We start from the raw sequence: 13,422 nt of genomic DNA, 5'->3' as shown, positions 1-13,422 counted from the left end.
GGTCCGTGGGGTTTGGTGGTACACAGATCCCAAAACGAAGTGTCCACTTCGGTGGATGCGGGTCCTGACGTGTCTCTTTATGAGACCGGTAAGTTTCGTACTGTTTCAGCAGTACATCTAGTTTCTGTTCTAAGTCAGTTCTGTTCTCGAGAAATTCATGTATTCTGTTTCCGTATTCCAGGTAGTATTCTGTTCGAACTGTTATTTTAAATGTTCTTCATGTATTTTAATGTCGTGGTATGAGAGTGGTGTAATTATCGTGTTCATTTTGTATTGTATTGTGTCTAGATTACAGTCCAGTCATGCCGTTATTTTCCAGACTACGTCAGTTAAGAACTAGAAAAGGTCTGCTAGAAGCAGCAGTTCCTGTCCCGCCTAGGGACAGTCCAGGTCATTTTATGTATCAGAAGCATGGCATAAGTGCCATATTGTATCTAGATTTATGGGTAGAGTATACCAAACAGTTAGAAGAAAAGTATAGATGGCCCGTATCGGGTACATGGGATGCCGAGTGCATCATGCGAGTAGAAGAAGCATTATGGAAAAAGAAAGCCAGACAGTCACAGAAAGATGCCATCGAGTTATGGCGCAAAGAATCTCATAAAAGAACCGAAAAAGAAATCAGGAAGTCAGAATTAAGTAGAGAATCCTTAGAAAGAGCCCACGAAAGGGAATTAATCGAGATAGGTGAACGAGTTAAAACCGAACAGTCAGACAGACAGAGGCATGCCCTCATTAAGGGTATGTATCCTCTTCTTGCCGAGGGCTTGCCAAAAGCGACCCCGGAGGCATCCAGTAATTTTCCGCCACCATTAGTTCCGACCAAGCTACGTCACAAACCGACCACAGCTGATATTTTCATCTCATCCTACTTGGACGACACGGTTCCAGAATATGCAAATCCTGTTCCGCCAGTCCCTGTAAACAATGTAAATCCTGCTCCTCCAGACACCGGAGTACCTGCTACGGTACCCCCGGTCCAGCCTACATTACAATTGCCCGCCACTCTGCCAGCACGAAGAGTATCAGTCGACGATTCCAGTTTAGGGGCCGCAGGAGGAGGTCCTCCTGGTACCCCGCCACCACACCAACGTTTAACGTTAGTCGAGTTACATGAATGTGCGTTACAGCGTACGCCCAAATATAAGTCCGTTGCAGATATCCGACGAGCTCTTACTGAATGCCGCTATGATCCAGTTGCAGGTGATGATAGTACAGTCATATATTCCATACGTGTAAGACGGGTGACCGGGTATTTGGACACCCTACCAGACATGAAAGAAGATCTAGACAGAATATATCGTTTCATCCGTACAGGGAATGATCCAGAAAGTATTGGCGAAGCCATGTCTCAAAGGAAAGCTGAGATCCAGCTCATGTTATTAAAGTTTCTGATTAATTGTTTAATAAGAGAACAAGATTATCCGACCAAAGATCCGGCCGAAATGAGAATCCTGACAAGGTGGAGTGATAATATAGCCGAGGGTAAACACAGAACTATCAGTAGTATAGAGAGTATGTACAAGAGAATTCGTAAGGAAATAATAAAGTTACACGAACAACGTAAAGCAGCACAAGTAAGCGAGAAAGAGAATGACTCTTCTACTGAAGAGGTAGACGACGAGAATCCCGTCAGAATAGCGTATGTAGGAAAATCTAGATTTCCAGACCGCCATTTACGCCTAGAACACAAGTCAGTTTTTCATCATCCAGCACCAGAACAAGGTTCTCTAGAACAAGTATTTCAAGCTACCGATCACATCCTGAAATCACGAATCGGTTATAGTGAGTTAAGTACTATGCATGAACAAGAGCTAGTCCGATCAGCAGTCCGATGGATTACTGATTCTACCACTTTTTCCAGACGAAATAGTGGCACAAATGTTTCTGAAACTGCCCCCAGCCGAGCAACGACTGGTGGGTATGTATATGGTCCAGCACCTCATTACTCTGTATGAGGGTCAACATTCTGATCCAGGTCCGTTACATGATGTCCTGAACGAGTTACTCCAGTATAGATGGAAAGGTTTAGGTACCGATTTAATTAGTGTCATTTTAGAACAGCGTCACAAATATAGTATGTTTTTGAACCCGCATTTTGTTCATGTCTCACCCCCAGAAAGTAAACCGTTTTACATAGATAGACAGAATCCGTTACGAGAAGTACACCCAGTCAGGACAACAGATGGTGAAATGCAAAGAGTATTTGTTTACACCCCGATTACAAAGATGGAACTCTTAGAGATGAAGAAATTAATTCCTTGTCATGACAAAGATCCAGCAGGGTTCCACTGAGAATTAAAGGACATGCTCCGTATGGGAGAATACACGTATCCAGATATTATTAAAATGTTAAAGGTCCTGTTGCCCGCAGGGGTATACGAGAAACTCAAGGAAAAAGATTGGGAGGTGGGAGAGAAAAAGATCGACTGGACAGTTCTAGAAGCTGAAGATAAGATACGAGTACCAGGTACCGGTCTTGGAGAGAAATGTAAAGAATTACCTGAATTGTTAATACAAGTTTTGCCCAGATTATTAGCCACTAAAAAGGAAGACTGGGATGCAATCTCAGCCTGTAAACAGAAACAAGACGAAGACACTAGTGATTTTTATTCTAGATTTGAGAAATGCTTTATTATAAACAGTGGCTTGAAGACGAGTAGCGAGTCGTACCCTCATCTTTTTGTTACTAAATTAGTCGAGAATTCAAGTCCACAAGTTAAGAATCGAGTTTTGAAAGTCGAAAGTACATGGCAAGCTAGTACCCCGTCCCAGATGTTACAGATGCTCCAGTATCACCAGAATAGAATCAGAGAAGAGCAAGATCACGAGAGAAAACGTATGAAAGACACGAAAATGAAAGTACTAGTTGCACAATCTGTTCCACAAGACAGTCAGAAGAGGGGTCCGAATCAAGCCAGTCATCCTCCAGCTCCCGTTAAAGGGACATGCAATTATTGTAAACAGCCAGGTCATTTTATAAACGAGTGTGCAGTTCTGAAACACAATATAGCTACCGGTAAAACTAAAGAAAGACCACGTCCGCCTAGACAAGAACAAGTTTCACAGACTTCTCAGCCACAGAATGCACAACAGACAGTTCCAGCACCGCAGCCTATTGCTGCAACACAGCATGTTACACAGCAGATGTACCAGTATGCACAGTCAGAGTATCCAGAGTACCAACAGTATTCATGAAACAGCCTAGAGAGGGAGGTAGGCTTGCCTCTCATCGAGATTCCTGTAGATCAAGAAGGTCCCTATGTTCATAGTCAGGTACTAGGGAAAGACAGAAAGTTTCTGATTGATACAGGGGCAAGTAGGACGACCATTAGTCACGCCGAAGTTCCAGGGGCTCCGCTCTCAGGCTCTAGAAATGTTTCCCTTGGATTTTCAGGAAAGCCTATTGTAAACGAGATATCTAAGCCAGTTACTCTAGAAGTAGGTCCATTGTCCCGCACTACTGATCTATTACTTACGAAGTCATGTCCAGAAAATTTGTTAGGCATTAGGACACTGAAAGAATTAGGTGCAGTTATTTGCTGCTCCCCAGAGGGAATACGATTGTTTTTACGTGACTTCAAGGGTCACTATGTATTACGAGATTTTGATCCAAGATTGTCTAATGTTCCGCAGCATCTATGGGCGCAAGGTCCAACTGATGTTGGCTTCATGCAAATCACACCCCATCGTGTGACTCTCAAACCAGGTGTAGTGTTACCACGAATCAGACAGTACAGATTGCCACCTGAGGCTGTAGCAGCCTTATCCAAAATTATTGATGAGCTCATGGCTCAAGGAGTAGTTGTAGAAACTGACTCCAATGTATGTAATTCTCCGATCATTCCAGTCATGAAACGTACTGATCCAAATGCACCCCCAGTATATCGATTAGTGATTGACCTACGAGAACTCAATAAATGTATTATTCCTCAGTACCCAGTTGTCCCAGATATTTCTTCCCTATTGACAGCCATTGATTTTGAGGCAACATTTTTCACAGTCATAGACCTCAAGAACGCGTTTTTTAGTGTCCCCATTCATCCAGACAGCCAGTTTCTTTTCGGATTTTGTTTAAATGGAAGGAGCTATATGTTCACACGAGCTCCTCAAGGTTTCACAGAAAGTCCTAGCATTTACAGTCAAGCACTTAAGAGACAACTAGACAATATTCACATGCCAACTGACACTGCCCTGCTCCAGTATGTCGATGATCTACTGATCACAGCCCGTTCTGAACGTGCTTGCGAGCGAGCATCACTTACAGTCTTGTATTTTCTCGCCGAGATGGGGCACAAGGTGTCCCCTTCAAAGCTTCAATTCTGTGTCCAGCAAGTGATCTACTTAGGCCACTTACTGTCCAAGTGGGGTAGGCAGTTGACACCAGACCGTATCCAGTTAATAGCGAGTCTTCCTCAGCCCAAGACCCAGAAGGAGGTACGTGCTTTTATCGGCCTTACTTCTTATTGTAGACAATGGATTCCTCAGTATGCATTTCTAGCCAAACCACTGATACAGTTAACGACACAGGAGGCAGCCGTATTGACTGTTCTCCCTTGGACATCTGAACATACACTTAGTTTCAATGAGTTAAAGAAATCTTTATGCTAAGCTCCAGTTCTAGCTACACCGAACTACAGTAAGCCTTTTACACTTTTCGTCACAGAACGCGAAGGTACAGCATTATCTGTTCTCACACAAGATCAAGCAGGACAATACAAGCCTTGTGCTTATTTTTCGAGCACATTAGATCCAGTAGCCCAGGCTCTGCCTGCGTGCCTCAAGTCAGTTGCAGCCACAGCACTAGCTATCAGACAAAGTGATTCCATAGTATTAGGACATTCCTTGACAGTACAAGTTCCACACTCCGTGGAAGTTCTTTTAAACCGAACACAGACTCAGCACTTGACAATTGCACGTTTAACAGGTTATGAACTGACACTGTTCCAGCCACACATAGAAATCAGACGCTGCAACGTTCTAAATCCTGCTACACTGTTACCATCAGTTAATTCAAATCCTGCCACACACGACTGTGTGGAAGTAGTTAACATTATGACTAAGCCAAGACAAGATCTGACAGATATTCCATTACCAGATCCCGACCTAACACTTTATGTGGATGGTTCATGTATGAGAACAAGTACAGGAGAACTAGTAGCCGCGTATGCAGTGACTACTGACACTGAAGTTATTGAAACACACCGTATTGACATCCTGTCTGCCCAAGCAGCAGAGCTAGTTGCTCTGACACAAGCCTGCATACACGCCAAGAACCTGAAAGTTAATGTTTATACAGATTCACGTTACGCATTTGGAGTTGTACACGACTTCGGAGTGCTCTGGCAGGAGAGAGGTTTCATGACTTCTCATGGAACCAAGATTCAGCATGGTCTCCTTATTCAAGCTCTGTTAGATGCCATACATTTACCGACATCCATTGCCATCATGAAATGCAAAGCACACACGAAAGTTACAGACATTGTTTCCCAAGGTAATGATCTAGCAGATCGCACAGCCAAGCTTACAGCACAGACTCCAGACATGTCAGTTAATCCAACACAGACATATACTCCAGATCCGACTACATGCATGACAGTTAAGGACCCTACTCAAGATGTCATAGATATCCAGTTACATGCTACTCCCGATGAAATCAAGAAATGGTCCGAACAAGGAGGGGTCCAGACAGATCAGGGTTGGGTGACGAAGGGTAGAGCCACATGGTTACTCCCCGACTCTATGGTTCAAGTCATTATCAATACCGCACATAGTCCAGCACATTTAGGAGAAAAAGCTATGTTAGACAGTATCCAGAACATTTGGTTCAACAAGCATTTACGAGCTGCAGCCAAGCAGAAAGTCCGTACCTGTATGATATGTTGCCAGTTCAATCCAGGTAAAAGTGTCCCGGTGGAACAAGGTGGATTCCAGCCCCCTGACCACCCTTTTGAAGTCCTCCAGATGGATTATATTCAGATGGAGCGATGTCGAGGTTTCAAGTATGTCCTTGTAGTTGTATGCGCTTTGTCCAGGTGGACAGAGGCATATCCAGTTCCAGATTACACAGCCGCGACCACTGCCAAGCAGTTGGTTCGTGAGTTCTTCCCCCGTTATGGACTCCCTAGGGTCGTATATTCTGATAACGGCCAGCCATTCTCATCTGAGCTTATGAAACACATTTCCCTGTTGTTAGGGTACCAGTGGAAGTTCCATTGTGTACGCCATCCAGAAGCAGCCGGTCTCGTAGAGAGACATAACCAGACCCTGAAAATCCGTATTGCTAAGATTTGTAAAGAAAAAGGTGTAGACTGGCTAGTAGCTCTGCCAGTCGCTTTGTTTTATATGCGCATGGTCGCGCATTCCAGATCAGGTCTGTCCCCGTATGAGGTCGTATTCGGCCGCCCCCCTAATATGTGGGGTACACCTAGACCCCGAAGTATTACAGATGTTTCAAGTAATATGCTGACAGATTACCTAGCTTCCTTGATGTCTGCCCTACACTCTTGTCGTTCACAGGTTGCCGCCGCATTTCCAGACAATACCGAGGTGGCACCGCATGAAATCGTTCCCGGAAATCTGGTCCTTGTGAGGAACTTTGATCGTTCAAGTCCGCTGGAGCCTCGTTGGAAAGAGCCACGACAGGTCCTCTTGGCCACCCGTACTGCCGTCAAGCTGGAAGGCAGGAAGGGCTGGGTCCACCTGTCTCATGTGAAACATTTTTATGGTTTAAAGACTGTGTCCAAGAACATTCCTGAAGATTTGAAAGACTGCCAAAGTACTATTCTTAAGGACTGTCCCGCAAAAGACAATGATACTGAACCCTCCCTGTTAGAGAAAACTCCGCAACAGGAGTATAAGCAAAAGTTAAGGTCTAGTAAAATAAGTCAGCCAGTTTGATTGTCTAAGTCCTCCCCTAGGTGAAACGGTTAGACCGGTTTCTGACATGTATAAAATAGACCCCCATAGTGAGAGAGTTAGTCAAAACTCAATCCGATGTATCGTTTTTCTAAGTTTCATATTGTTTTTCAGCCTTATGACTACCTGCACAGGTTATGCATTTTATTTGTGTTTTCCAGTTTCTCATGTAAATAAGTCTTCTAATGCTACAGTAGAGCACACGTTTAGTGGTCTGCCTCCTCATGAACTATCTTACCGTCTTGCTATGCGTAATAATTCCTTTATCCGCATGTTACATTATTCACACCAGACCAGCAATGCCACTAATTGTTGGGTGTGTGGTCGACTCCCCCCTTTCCAGACACCGAAGGGAGTTCTGCCACTCTTTCCTTATCCATTTTCACATAATGGTTCGTGTGGAGGCAGACCACTAAACGTGTGCTCTACTGTAGCATTAGAAGACTTATTTACATGAGACAGAGGCATATCCAGTTCCAGATTACACAGCCGCGACCACTGCCAAGCAGTTGGTTCGTGAGTTCTTCCCCCGTTATGGACTCCCTAGGGTCGTATATTCTGATAACGGCCAGCCATTCTCATCTGAGCTTATGAAACACATTTCCCTGTTGTTAGGGTACCAGTGGAAGTTCCATTGTGTACGCCATCCAGAAGCAGCCGGTCTCGTAGAGAGACATAACCAGACCCTGAAAATCCGTATTGCTAAGATTTGTAAAGAAAAAGGTGTAGACTGGCTAGTAGCTCTGCCAGTCGCTTTGTTTTATATGCGCATGGTCGCGCATTCCAGATCAGGTCTGTCCCCGTATGAGGTCGTATTCGGCCGCCCCCCTAATATGTGGGGTACACCTAGACCCCGAAGTATTACAGATGTTTCAAGTAATATGCTGACAGATTACCTAGCTTCCTTGATGTCTGCCCTACACTCTTGTCGTTCACAGGTTGCCGCCGCATTTCCAGACAATACCGAGGTGGCACCGCATGAAATCGTTCCCGGAAATCTGGTCCTTGTGAGGAACTTTGATCGTTCAAGTCCGCTGGAGCCTCGTTGGAAAGAGCCACGACAGGTCCTCTTGGCCACCCGTACTGCCGTCAAGCTGGAAGGCAGGAAGGGCTGGGTCCACCTGTCTCATGTGAAATTTTTTTATGGTTTAAAGACTGTGTCCAAGAACATTCCTGAAGATTTGAAAGACTGCCAAAGTACTATTCTTAAGGACTGTCCCGCAAAAGACAATGATACTGAACCCTCCCTGTTAGAGAAAACTCCGCAACAGGAGTATAAGCAAAAGTTAAGGTCTAGTAAAATAAGTCAGCCAGTTTGATTGTCTAAGTCCTCCCCTAGGTGAAACGGTTAGACCGGTTTCTGACATGTATAAAATAGACCCCCATAGTGAGAGAGTTAGTCAAAACTCAATCCGATGTATCGTTTTTCTAAGTTTCATATTGTTTTTCAGCCTTATGACTACCTGCACAGGTTATGCATTTTATTTGTGTTTTCCAGTTTCTCATGTAAATAAGTCTTCTAATGCTACAGTAGAGCACACGTTTAGTGGTCTGCCTCCTCATGAACTATCTTACCGTCTTGCTATGCGTAATAATTCCTTTATCCGCATGTTACATTATTCACACCAGACCAGCAATGCCACTAATTGTTGGGTGTGTGGTCGACTCCCCCCTTTCCAGACACCGAAGGGAGTTCTGCCACTCTTTCCTTATCCATTTTCACATAATGGTTCGTGTGGAGCATGGTCCACGTTAACGTCATCCTCAACAGATATGTCTTTTCTTAACAGTACATGTTTTCCAGACAAGCAAGGTCTTCCCCACAGAACAGGGTTAGATCTAGAAAATGAAGTTTATAATTTAGGTAATTATTCTTCGAATTTCATGGTCCCGAATGTTCAGTCTGATACTACTCCAGACTTACCTGCTATGTCAGTACTACCAGTTAAAGGCGAATTATGTGTCAGAAAGAATGGTTCCGTACATGTAGGACATAGTGATTGTACTACTATTGTCAAGTATAGTGACAGTAGGAAACCTATTTTTAAAGCTTCACGTCATTCTTATTTTGTTTGTGGTCAGACCGCATATGTTCGTCTGCCCCTCGATTGGGAGGGAACCTGTTACATTGCCTTCCTACTGCCACCAGTTTTCCTAGCCCCACCTGACTATCATAGGAATTCCCACCTAGTACATACTAGACACAAGAGAAACCTCCCAATTGTCGATTATACTGAAACTGCTATAGAACAATATATAGATATCAATAAAGGTGTCTTCCCTTATTTAGGTACTGTTGTAAATAGTAAACTGATACGTAGATTAACCAGAACTCTCGAAGCAGTAGTGATTGAGACTACTTCTGCTCTAAGTAACTTAACCGAAGAACAATCCTTTATGAGAATTGTCGTGCTCCAGAATCGTCTCGTCCTTGACGTCATACTGGCCGATAGGGGCGGGGCATGTAGAGTCATCGGATCTAGTTGCTGCATTTTCATTCCAAATAACGCGCCGTCTGTTTATTCAGCTATAACCAGACTCCATAAATATGCCCATATGTTACACCAAGATCCAGGCACCTGGACATGGTCCGGTTGGTTCTGGAATATAATTTCCGCCTGGGGATGGAAAGTCCTGTCTTTTCTAGGTATTGCAGTAGCAATCATATTCAGTTGCTGCCTCTGTATACAATGTGGCCCTGCGATTTGTGGCATTTGTGCTACCTCTTGTATTCCTAGTCCCAAGTCCCGTTCTAAATCCCGTTCCAAGAAAATTCGAGACGAGCAAATGATACTGTATGAAATGATAGATGGTATCATGAATATTGATGTTTCCTGATGGAAACGTAGTGACAAGGAGGGAATGTGGAAAAGTAAATTTTGCCATGTTCTGTGTCCCTACGTGTTCCCCATCCTATGTTGTATGTGCATGATTAATATGCATATGTATTCCCCATGATCGATTAAAGACGCAATTACAGTTGTGTCCATCTCTAGTATGCCAGTTTCCAGTTCTCGTGAAAGCTACGAGTATTAGGCCTATGTAAAGTTACGTTGCCACGTTTCTCAGTGTGCACGTTATTTCATTGTAAAGTCCCCGTTTCTAGGCCTCAAAAGGTCCCGGACACCAGATTCAGCTCCTGTCTCCTGAAACCCTCGCTGAGGAGCGATACAGCCCCCACCTGTATTCCTGACCCTTCACTTACTTTCATGCCTCGCAGTGCCCGGCTCGGCCTGGCTCTGCCTCCAGTCTGCCAAGAGTATGTTATGATTCTAGTTATCAGTCCAGCCCTCCTTCTCTGCATTCCTTAGCTACTGAATCGCATCAATAGTTTCCGTCATAGTCTAGCCTTTACGTCTCCATGCAAGAGAAATACTGTATTTATGGTCATTTAATATTCTTCAACACGCACTACATGTAGAATAATGCATGCACCAGTCTTAGAGTCTGTTAGCCTTTACCCCGATAACTTTTGGATTCTATCAACATGTTCTCTAAACATCAGATACTAGATAGTGGTAGGTACATGTTGCCCTGACTCTCCAGACTTCAGTCTCTGCTCCTAGCGCAGAGTTCATAGCCCCCAGCTTCTCCTAGTAACACGTCATTGTCAGTTTGCGCGCACCATTAGGTTAGAGGTCCCGGCTCCTTAGGTAGCCCCCTCCATGGTTCCGCCCCATTTATGACATATTCTGTTACGTTTACATCACATGTCTATGTATACGCCTCTTGTTACACCTACTTTCACCCTTATCTTTCGCGACTGCTATTGACCACACCCACTGCTCCGCCTATTGTATGTATTGCAATTGCAACTGTTTTAGTATATATGCTTGTGTATTGTTATTAAAGTTAGCGCTCTCATCCCAGATCCAGCCCCGGCAGCTGCCGGGCCCTGCCATCCTATTCCTGTGCAGGTTGTCCTGTTCCTGTCCTTTATGCTGTATTAAACCTGCAAACTCCTACTACCTCGAATCTTGACTCTTATTTATTGAGCTATCTGTTATTACTATGTCCAGTAAAACCTAGATCCGGTATTATTTATTTATATACCACATGGCGACCGTGCGAACGCGCAGCGGTCACGCGCAGCGGGCGCGCCGATGGAGCGCCGAAGGAGCGCCAAATGTAAGCCCGTCTGCGCCCGTCCGCGCCTGGACCGCGCCCAGTGCCAGGACCCCTGGCCCTCGAGGACCCCGACCGACCCGCCTGACGTACACCGCCGCCACCCTCATCGCACTCAACTCCGGCCGAGTCCCAGGATGCTACAGAGCCACCCCACGACGCATCCACGGACCCTTCAGCTGCAACACCTGCAAGTTCTCCTGCATCCGGACCTGCCCGACACCAGCACCTGCCATGCCGAACACCAGCAGCAACCACCTGAAGTGCATCCTGCTCAACACCCGCTCCGTCCACAGACACACCATCGAACTCTGGAACCTCCTCGACACCACAGCCCCTGACGTTGCCTTCATCACGGAGACCTGGATGAACGCCTCCTCGGCGCCCGACATCGCCATCGCCATCCCAGAAGGATACAAGATCACCCGGAAGGACCGCAACGCCAACCAGGTGGGAGGAGGCATCGCCATCATCCACAAGAACACCATCCGCATCACGACCAGCACCGACAACACCCCACCCTCCGCCGAACACCTGCACTTCCAGATCCACACCGACCCGAAGACCACCCTCAGAGGCACCCTGATCTACCGACCTCCGGGACCACGCACTCAATTCAGCAAGGACATCGCCGACTTCGTCAGCCCGCACGCCCTCCCCTCCGCCGACTACATCCTCCTGGGGGACTTCAACTTCCACCTGGAGAACAACAACAACTGCAACACCAGCACCCTGCTCGACAACCTCGCCATCCTTGGACTCAAGCAGCTGGTGTCCACCCCCACCCACCTCGCCGGACACACTCTCGACGCCATCTTCTCGTCCAGCAAAGACATCGCCTTCAGCCACGCCACAGAACTCCACTGGACAGATCACAGATGCATCCACTTCACCTTCAGAAGAACAACGACCCACCACCACCAGCAACAGGTTGCCCGAAGAAGCTGGAACAAGATCACAGCCGACCAGCTCGCCGCCTCCCTGAGCCAGCACCCTCCGGCCAGCTCAGCGAACCCCAGCCAGGCCGCCGACAACCTCACGAAGTGGATCAGCAACTGCGCGGACGAACTCGCCCCACTGAGGACCCCGCCCAGCAGACCCGGCAGCAAGAGAGCCCCATGGTTCACCGACGAACTCAAGAGCTCCAAGAAGAACTGCCGAGCCCTCGAGAAAGCCTGGAGAAGGGAACCCACGCCGGACAACAGGACCACCCTCAAGCTCGCCACCCGGAAACACCACCAACTGATCCGCATCACCAAGAAAACGGCTTTCAAAAACCGACTGGACAACAACGCACACAACTGCAAGGAACTCTTCAACATCGTGAAAGAGCTCTCCAACCCCAACGCCGGAAACAACGACATCACCCCCTCGCAAGACCTCTGCAACTCCCTCGCCTCCTACTTCCACAACAAGATCGCGGACATACACTACAGCTTCAGCACTCAACCGACGCACGCCACGACCGCAGCATCGCCACCCACCACCACCCTCCGCGCCTGGACCCCGGTCAACACCGAAGACACCGTCCGCACGATGAACTCCATCCACTCCGGATCTCCGACCGACCCCTGCCCTCACCACGTCTTCAACAAAGCCGACGCGGTCATCGCTCCCCACCTGCGGGACATCATCAACACCTCATTCGACACCGCCACCTTCCCCGAGAGCTGGAAGCACGCCAAACTCAGCGCCCTACTGAAGAAACCTACAGCAGACCCCACCGAACTCAAGAATTACCGCCCCATCTCTCTACTCCCGTTCCCAGCCAAAGTCATCGAGAAGACCGTCAACAAACAGCTGGCCGCCTTCCTCGAGACGAATGGATCCCTCGACCCATCGCAGTCTGGATTCCGGGCCAACCACAGCACCGAGACCGCCCGCATCGCCGCCACTGACGACATCCGAGCCCTGATGGACAACGGAGAAGCAGCGGCCCTCATCCTCCTAGACCTCTCCGCGGCTTTTGACACGGTCTGCCACCGCACCCTAGTGCAGCGCCTCAGCAACGTCGGAATCCAGGAGAAGGTGCTGGAATGGATCGTCTCCTTTCTCGTCGGAAGAACACAAAGAGTCCGCCTACCACCGTACAAGTCAGAGGCCACCAAAGTCATCTGCGGCGTCCCTCAAGGATCCTCACTGAGCCCGACTCTCTTCAACGTCTACATGAGCCCCCTCGCGGCCATCGCACGCCAACACAACCTCAACATAATCTCCTACGCCGACGACACCCAGCTGATCCTCTCCCTGACCAACGACCCCGCCGCCGCCAGAGCCAACCTGCACGAAGGGATGAGAGAGGTAGCCGAGTGGATGACGACGAGCCGCCTGAAGCTGAACACAGATAAGACGGAGGTCCTCATCCTGGGCTCCTCGCCC

Source organism: Lissotriton helveticus, chromosome 3_1 (genome assembly GCF_964261635.1).
Source record: "Lissotriton helveticus chromosome 3_1, aLisHel1.1, whole genome shotgun sequence".
Classification (NCBI taxonomy): domain Eukaryota; kingdom Metazoa; phylum Chordata; class Amphibia; order Caudata; family Salamandridae; genus Lissotriton; species Lissotriton helveticus.
Note: the sequence above shows the minus strand (reverse complement) of the source record.